At 37.0% G+C, this 10,075-nt stretch overlaps 1 pseudogene; it reads left to right on the forward strand.

The window, feature by feature from the left end:
• The window catches only part of LOC107731512 (gamma-aminobutyric acid receptor subunit rho-1-like), a 28,201-nt pseudogene that overhangs the window by 4,298 nt on the left and 13,828 nt on the right, over nt 1-10,075 (forward strand).

The raw sequence follows: 10,075 nt of genomic DNA on the forward strand, positions 1-10,075 counted from the left end.
TTTACAAAGCTCATTGGTCTGAAAAGCGAGGTGTGCTCTGATTGGCCAGCTATCTGATTGGCCGAATACCTCAAGCGTGTGACGGAAATGTTACGCCCCTCACCATATTTGGAAACACATAGCATCTCCACGACATGGTGGCAGCAACAATACTACAGCAAGAATAAAAGTTACACATTCTTTCTTTGTGTAAACATTTGGGTGGTGTTATGCAAATCTTCCAACACCGTAGATATGTGGGGGTGTGTTTGAATGAAGCGTTTTAGGAAGCCGTTTAACTTTTATAAAGAATATCTCTCTTTTGAGTTTGAGACTTTAGTCTTTGCAACTTTACGGATCTTATCTATGCACGAACAGCTTGTAACACTCGAAAGAGAAAGGAAAACTTGAAATTGCATCATATGACCCCTTTAAGTTAAAATCTATCAAATTTTTACAACTAGTGCATTGGAAGACTGTTTAAAGCTCATTTTTCTTCATTTCAGGGCCTGCGATACCCGTGGGTGTTGATGTTCAGCTTGAGAGTCTGGCCACCATCTCTGAAGTAGATATGGTAGGAGACTGACACGTGTGTTTTTAAATATGGCTTACAGATTTCAGAGTGCATCATGAATGCTTCAGTGCTATCCTGATCTTTTCCACTCTGAGATTGTGCCACAGGATTTGGATTAGGGCAAAAGCTCAAATTCAGCAACCAGTAACCTTTCCAAGCACCCTAGATGTGTTGACAAATAGCCTGTTTTTTTCTTATATAGAGGGCTCTTGGGATAGAAATGAGGCTACTGTTTAAACTGTTTATGTTAAGACGAATGGCTGATTGGATCGTATGCTTCAGGACTTCACCATGACCCTGTACCTGAGACATTACTGGAAGGACGAGCGACTGTCCTTTCCCAGCAACACCAACCAGAGCATGACCTTTGATGGCCGGCTGGTGAAGAAAATCTGGGTACCTGACATATTTTTTGTCCATTCCAAACGATCCTTCATCCATGACACCACCACGGAGAACGTCATGCTGCGAGTGCATCCTGATGGCAAAGTGCTCTACAGCTTGAGGTAAGTGTCACAGATCACTCACACCCACATGCATTCTGAGGATCGTACCACAAAGCTCTGACATTTTATTCAGGCTTTGCTTTTTCTTTTTAACAATTGACCTCTCCGAACAGTGGAAACGCTCAATTTGATCCAAATCAAAGCTCGAGAAACAGATTGCCAGCCATCAGAATAGTTATGTTACATCCAGTTTTGCTGTAAATGTATGACATAGAGACTCAGAGACTCATTTGCTCAATAAACAAAAAGATCTTGTTTTTCCATCAAAGCTTTTGATATAAACCAACAATGACTTTTTTGACATTTAGTATCTCCATGTTTGCTATTACGTTTTTTGTTGACCAAGATCTGTCATCTCTGGGAGGCGCTGATCCTGGTTTTTGTTCTAGATGAGTGAATGTGTGGATTAATATGTGGGAATCTGTGGGATTAATGCAAGCCACATGTAGATTCAGACTCAAAGCTGGCTCATTGGTGAGTTTTAATCTCAGAACCCTCCCACACCCAGTCTGCTGGACTAAATGACTTTATTCTTCTATGTACATCTCGATTTGCAATCTATAAGTCAATCTGTTATGTCAAGGCCAGCTCCTCCCTACACCCTCTCAACCATTTCATCTAGTATCTGTCCTTTTATCCAAGACCAGATGGCTGATCTGTAGGGTTTTGCTATATACAGTGCATTCAGAAAGGATTCTAACCCCCTCCGTTTTTCACAGTTTGTTATGATGCAGACTAATGCAGACTTAATCTAAAATGCTTTTAATAATAGATTTTTTTTTTACATCAGTCTGCACACAAAATTACAAATCATAAACCATAACTACAAATTCATAAAAAATAAAAAAAGACTGCACTGTAACAAAATGTGGAAGAATGAAGAGAGCTGAATACTTTCTGAATGCATAATGTCTTCATATTAATTCCTTATCAGGTAGGGTAGGGTAGGGTTTTGATATTATTTATTCCATAAAAAAGTGGATTCTCCTACTTCTGGCATCTGGTTGTACACCTAACTGTATTAAATGCATGCATCATCTTTCATATCAAATTCTTACATTTTATTAATAATTTCACTTAATATAATAAGACAATAGAGGGCTGTTACCAATTAAGTTAAATCAGTATCAACAAAACCGATCTTTCCACTGCAGAAGAAACAGAAGTGACTGTGGCATTCAGATGCATTTACTGTACACAGACAGTTCAATGTAGCTGAAATATAGCACGAATGCATTTAGATGCAAAATTATAACAGCATAAATAATGTTGTGAGCTTGCTGTTTTAAAATAGTGGCAGCAAGTGACTGTCTTAATTAATGAGTCATTGAAGCATGCCTTCAAACGATTCGTTCAGACGGCTGATGAAGCAAGAATGAAGCAAGTACCTGTCTTTATGAATGGACCACTGAATCATTGACTCAAATGATTCAAAATTCAAAAACGCAAAAACGTGTTGCTCAGAGATGCGCGACTGTTCTGCTCTGATCTTTTTTCGGAACAATTTTCATTAACCTAATCGAGCAAAAACAGTCAAAGTTGACAATATATCCTTTCAATAAATTCAAATTCAAATATTGAACTATAATGTATATTAACTACTCATTTTAACTCTTGTATAAAATGTCAAATTTGCAATCGCGTTTTTCAAGTAAAACTTCACTCTCTTGGTCGCGTCATGTTGCTTAACTAGGCTGTATGTTATAAATATTAGGGGTGTCCTCGACTAAGGATTTTCATAGTTGAATCGGAATTTTCGAATCTTGCCGATATTCGACTGATAGTCGAATCATATGTTTGGGGGCGGGGCAAAATACATTACCAAGAGTCAAGTCAGACATTCGACAGTCATAATTACATTAACACACAGGGAAAATGTGTAATGGACGCCTCGCAGACTCAAACGGGGTAAATAATGTTTTATGTTTTGATTAAAAGATAGTTAACATTAAACATCAGCGAAACCCTAAGAATTCACAACATTTTTTACAATAGTGTTCTCATTATAATGGTATGTATATGACAGTAGTTATTAATGTTCTGCATTTCTGTTTTGAGCTGCGTGCGCTGAAGATGACCAGTAGAATGAAGCATTTGATAGCAGGTTTTTAATCAATGGGATTTAACTCATCATTTATCTCATATAGAATACGCTTCGTTATTTATACAACATAACGTCCAGAAAAAATCCAGTCTTTCACTCTGCCTGTGACAATTTGAGTCTTGTTAAAGTTTTAAATCCCTGCCGCCAAGATGCTCCTCTGTCAGTCACGGATTATGGAAAGTGAAACTTAAATCTATAGGGGTGGTTGGATTTATTCATGCACGTTTAAATATTTATTTGAAGCTTCTTTCTTTTCAGATTCTTATTTACAGCATTATTGTCTTTATGAATGGACCACTGAATCATTGACTCAAATGATTCAAAATTCAAAAACGCAAAAACGTGTTGCTCAGAGATGCGCGACTGTTCTGCTCTGATCTTTTTTCGGAACAATTTTCATTAACCTAATCGAGCAAAAACAGTCAAAGTTGACAATATATCCTTTCAATAAATTCAAATTCAAATATTGAACTATAATGTATATTAACTACTCATTTTAACTCTTGTATAAAATGTCAAATTTGCAATCGCGTTTTTCAAGTAAAACTTCACTCTCTTGGTCGCGTCATGTTGCTTAACTAGGCTGTATGTTATAAATATTAGGGGTGTCCTCGACTAAGGATTTTCATAGTTGAATCGGAATTTTCGAATCTTGCCGATATTCGACTGATAGTCGAATCATATGTTTGGGGGCGGGGCAAAATACATTACCAAGAGTCAAGTCAGACATTCGACAGTCATAATTACATTAACACACAGGGAAAATGTGTAATGGACGCCTCGCAGACTCAAACGGGGTAAATAATGTTTTATGTTTTGATTAAAAGATAGTTAACATTAAACATCAGCGAAACCCTAAGAATTCACAACATTTGAGCACCCCCATATAGCCAAAATAGCATGATCATAACACCCCGCAAATATTCGACTGTGAGATTTGTAGTCGAATCAGGCTCCTCCTATCGAAGCATCGAATCTTCGACTATTCGGGGTCACCCCTAATAAATATAAAAACTAAGTTACATTTTTAGGTTTCTTCTGTGTGCAGTTGTGTTCATTTGTTTTAATTTCTCCACGAGGTTCTCTCACAGACAGGCTGCGTGAGCCTCAACTGGCGCGACTTTGTTACTGTGGATTATCCATTATCAATTGCCGTTTACACCGATGTAATAAAATAAGAATCATTCTCGCCGAAATTTCGGCGCTTCCCTAATTAGAAGTTTTAATCAGATTAGTTGTCTGGTCGGGTAAGTAAAATTCTCTTCTTTAACTTGCCCTTTCAAAAAATCCACGTGTCCCAGGCAAGCATTGATGTCAAACTCTGTTACTGTATATAAAATTCAATCAGCCAAAGTGGCTAGTGGGAGTGACTGTGTTACTCGCCACTGCTAAAATCCACCGGCATTTGGCGGGTTGGCGGGTGTTCATGTCAAGCCCTGATCGGCATAGGAGGCTGGATCTGCAGGAGTAAGATGTGCGAGGTAATGAGAAGTCATTAAAGATTTTATTAAAGCTGCCCGCATTCTCCACTAGCAATAACATGTACTTTGAGTGAATAAGGGACAGACAATGAGATGTTTTAGCACGGTGGCGTTCTTTACTAAAGAATATACAGGCGAGGAAAAGTGAGGAGTAGGCACAAAAAATTGCTAAAGAGAATAAACGGGGGACTTCCATGGTTTGCAGTGTCAGGACAAGTGTGCATTGGGAGTTACTTCATGCGATTAGACAGACATTGAGAGCAAGTCCCTGATCTTTAATTTCTATCCTGTGTTTGTGGGGTTCTGCTTGATGAAAGGAATTGCTGTCAAGTGCTCTTGATCATGCAGCTCCATCCAGGTGTGTGTGTCACTGATTGTGGGTTTCAAGGAAATAAATCCTTGGTTTGTGCAAAGATGAATGCAAATCTAATGACATAGCCTTTTTTCACCAGCCTTTTATCGTGGTACAGTGGTAGCTCCATTATTTTGTTTGGGGAGCTATGTAGTATCTCCACCTCAATCCTGATCCTTGGCCTCAAATGGCAGTTATTGACCTAAGTTAATGTCTTTTTCCGAACGCTTTTGAGAAGTGCTTCTTGCATATTTCGTACACTTTCATAGTAAAATGTCCTGTGATTGGTGCTTAAATTGATCCAGAACAGGTATTATACTGTTGTTCGTATTGTGGCAGTCCTGAAACTGCCACTAAAGGGTTAATGCCCTAATACAGTGCCTTACGAAAGTATTCATTTTCATTTTTTTTCACATTTTGTTATGTTGCTGCCTTATGTTAAACTGCTTTAAATTCCTTTTTTCACATCAATCTACACTAACATCACTGCAACACTCCACCAATCCAATCTTTATGGCGGTGTGGCCAGACTCAATCCTCTCCTCAGTGAAGACACATGAAAACACACTTGGAATTTGCAAAAAAGCAACTAAAGGACCCTCAGACTGTGAGAAATAATATTCTCTGGTCTCTTTTTCCGAACGCTTTTGAGAAGTGCTTCTTGCATATTTCGTACACTTTCATAGTAAAATGTCCTGTGATTGGTGCTTAAATTGATCCAGAACAGGTATTATACTGTTGTTCGTATTGTGGCAGTCCTGAAACTGCCACTAAAGGGTTAATGCCCTAATACAGTGCCTTACGAAAGTATTCATTTTCATTTTTTTTCACATTTTGTTATGTTGCTGCCTTATGTTAAACTGCTTTAAATTCCTTTTTTCACATCAATCTACACTCCATACACCAAAATGGTAAAGCAAAAAAAAAGGGTTTTAAATTTTTTGCAAATTTATTAAAAATAAAAAACTTAAATGATTCCATTGCATACGTACTCATACCCTTATCTGGGACAGTTGAAATTTAGCTCAGGAGCATTCATATTGCATATTTTGTTACTACACCTCGAGTGAAGTTAACCTGTGGCAAATTCAGTTGAATGGGTATGATTTGGAAAGGAACACATGTCTTAATAAAAGGTCTAACAGCTGATAATGCATATCAAAGCAAAAACCAAGCCCTGAGGTCAAAATAACTGTCTGTAGAGCTCAGAAACAGGTTTGTGTCAAGCCACACATCTGGGGAAGAGTTCAGAAAAAAATTCTGCTTCTGAACCCAGTCAAATATTTCTGGAGAAACCTGAAAATGTGCATCTGCCCCCATCCGACCTGACAGAGCTTGAGAGGTGAAGAGGAGAAGAATGACAGATAATTGCCAAATGCTGATGAGCAAAGCTTGTCACATCAAACAAAAAAGACTTGGGGCTGTAAAGGTTCTTCAGCTTCTTTAGCTAAGGCATTGGTCCTGGTGGACCCCTAGCCCTGCACATTTTGTATGTCTCCCTTATCTAACACACCTGACTCAACACATCAGCTCGTTAGTAGAGACTGCAAGACATGAATTGGGTGTGTCTGATAAGGGAGACATACAAAATGTGCAGGGCTAGGGGTCCTCCAGGACAGGCTTGAGAATACTTATGCAATGTACTTATTTCAGTTTTTTATTTTTAATAAATTTACGAAGTTGTGACAATTCTGTTTTCGCATTGTCAATATGGCATATGGAGTGTAGACTGATGTGGAAAAAAGTAATTTAAAGCAGTTTAACATAAGGCAGCAATGTATGAAATCGTGAAAAAAAAAAAAATGAAGGGGTATGAGTACTTTCGCAAGGCACTGTCCATACCACCTACACTAAATCCCAGCCTAAACTAATAATGTTAACAAAAGCAAACATGATAAAAAACACATTTGCTAAAGCAACTATACCATTTTAGCCCACTTCTACAAGTCGTTGAGCTCTTTTATTTTTGATTCATGTTTCATGGGACTTGTAGTCGAGCACTTCACAATGTAAATGCAGTACTGTACTAGGTGAGCTACCAAGCAAGTTTACAGTATATGACAGTATAATTTGTGTAAAAGGAATAAAAGTTGTGCAGTGAATTATATGTATAGGTACCATTTTGGAGTTATTGGAGATATTTTTCTAATGAGCCTATGTTGCTTGTTTGGTGTAAGAGTTAATGACTGATTTAAAGGTTATTTGAAATAATAGCATATTGAAAATGATAGCAAAAATGCAGGATCCCAGATCAGTTCAAAGCCTATTTGTTAACAAGATTCATCCCACTTAAAACAAATAATATTATTATGAATTAAATGATGAAATAACATTTGATTATTTATATTTTATTTACTTATTAATTCCTCATGGGGTTACAGCCCTTAGTATAATCATTTTCAGTTGAAACTGCTAAAATAAAGGAGACATATATCTATATTGTGGATTTGTGACACAATTTTTAATTACTCCAAACACATTCAACAGGGTTACAGTCACAGCGATGTGCAATATGGATCTCAGTCCCTTTCCCCTGGACACCCAGACATGCTCACTGGAGATTGAGAGCTGTGAGTCTAAACACAATGCAACTGATGTAAACATTTTCATGTGATGTAATTTGGAGTAAAGCAGGATATTCTGTGTTTATTTCGTGTTTGTGAGTTCATATGTATTTGTGTTATTTTGTTTGGAGATGCCTATACTGATGATGACCTCATGCTGTACTGGAAGAGAGGAAACAAATCTCTGCAGACGGATGAGAAGATCTCTCTCTCTCAGTTTCTCATTCGGGAGTTTCACACCACCACAAAACTAGCTTTCTACAGCAGCACAGGTATGTCACAGTCATTACCATCCTCTGTATTGTCTCATGTAATTTAAGTCATGTTTCATAATACTATAATTTCTGACTAGTAAAGACTGATAAAGCAGCTATTTGGCATTTTTGATGCAATGTAAAAATAACCAAAACGGCATGGCCTCAACAGTTAAAGATAGTTCAGTAAGAGGTAAAGTAAAAGTAAAATGTATCTAGAAGGATACAGACATATTTTATTTTCCCAACCCTTTAAATTAATCTAAAGCCCATGATTTAGATTATGCTGTGTCAACCCAAAGTAAGAACCTACATTTGCTGCAAGCTAATGGTAATAATGTAAATAATTTTGTATTGATTGAGATGATAGTGTGATCATTAGTAAAGAGTTGACAGTACCATAATGAATGTGTTGTAGAAACGTTAGGACAGTTATGTTCACTTACACCAGTGCTGTCCAATCCATTGTCCTGCAGGGTTTAGCTCGAACCCCAATTAAACACACCTAAAGCAGCTAATCAAGGCCTTCAGGATTACTAGACACTTTCAGGTGTGTGTGTAGGAGCTAAACTCTACAAGACAGTGGCCCTCAAGGAACAGGACTGGACACCCATGACTTAAACTAGTGATATAACTTAAAATAATTTTTCTGTTTATAGTTGACTGTGAAAATCAAAACGGGATGCTTTGCAAAGATAGAAAAAACCTGTCACATTGGCACCACTTTAATAGTGGTAAAACATCACTTAAAAAAAAAAAAGTGGCCATGACCCTGTGTACTTTCTAAATGCTTGTTATTGATTTACAATTCATCCATTCATATGTTTCCTTTTTTTCCTCATAATTTCAAAAAAAAAATCAAAATATCATAATTGGATCTTGTGGTAAAATGACAGACTTCTATCTGGTGAGGGATTCTCCAATCATTTGGTCCAATTGAACAGGCCCCTTCCATACATTCGTTTTCTTTTTTTTTATAATCTGTCTCACTTGAATATATTTCACAATATTGAAGATTTGATTCTACTCTCTTTGCATCACCAATTTTAATATACAGTATAGTTCAGTCATGAAACTCTAGATGGCGCAGGCTGACGGGTTTTTAACGTAACTGATATTCAGAGAGTTAAAGGACTTGGCACAAGCTGATTGGTTCATGTTGCATATGCAGCCAATGAGCTTACTGCCTTGCATTTTTATGGCTGGCTAGCATTCACTTGAAACTTGCTTTCTCTGAAACTCAACAGCTAGATAAGTAAACGGTCTTCACTCTGATTTCAGTGCATTATTGCCTTCGTCAGATTTACATTTTTAAACTAGGAAACATACAAGTTGTAAAACTACGCACAGGTTATTTCACTCCTTACCTTGGTTAAGCGATAGTTAAGAGTTCATTATGAAAGTAATTTTAGTGATAGTTTAATTTATCAGGAATTTGTTTAAAATATAAAGATACTACTAATAATAAATAATTTCCAATCAGTAGCCCATGTACAATGTAGCTAATAGTAGGACACTCTTAAACTGGGATTTACTATTTGTGTATTCAGTTGGGCTTACAGCAATTATAGTACTTTCATGGAGTGTAGCAGCAGTATCATAGAATTCAGATCGCGTTATTAGCGAATTGTTAATAGCAGTATGCATAGCAAATCAAGTCAAATTATTACTATTGTTTATAGCAGCGGCAGCAGAAAGTATCTGGTTGCATGAAATTTCAGTGATAACACATGGGGTAAGTAACTCTTTAAAATTGAAATAGGCTTTTAATACTTCGTTTATTTACCAGGGCGTACAGAGATTTTGTGAACTCTTCAAAGCGAAATAGGCATTATTTGTTTGCGTTTCATTGTTTAATAAAGACGCTTATAGTAATTCTAAGTACTTTCGTGCAGCTGTAGCAGCAGTATGCAGCTATTCAGATCACTAGTTAAGTGAATTTTAATAGCAGCAGCACACATAGCAAAATTCAGACGCAATGTTAGAAATATTATCACCAGCCTGCATGGCAATCCAATTATTATTGTTGCTAATATAGCAGAGGCAGCAGAAAGTACATTTAGTTGCATGAAATTTCAGTGATAAGATAATGCTTGGATGGTAGTGAACTCTTTAGGTGAAACAGGCATTTATTACTTTGCTATTCAATTCAACAGGGTTTATAGAACTCTTCAAAGCGAAATAAGCATTAATTGGTTGTTTGTTTATTTAATAAAGGGGCAGTAGCAATTCTAAGTACTTTTGTGCAGCAGTATGCATAG

Source organism: Sinocyclocheilus rhinocerous, unplaced genomic scaffold (assembly GCF_001515625.1).
Source record: "Sinocyclocheilus rhinocerous isolate Xijiao unplaced genomic scaffold, SAMN03320098_v1.1 scaffold819, whole genome shotgun sequence".
Taxonomy (NCBI): Eukaryota; Metazoa; Chordata; class Actinopteri; order Cypriniformes; family Cyprinidae; genus Sinocyclocheilus; species Sinocyclocheilus rhinocerous.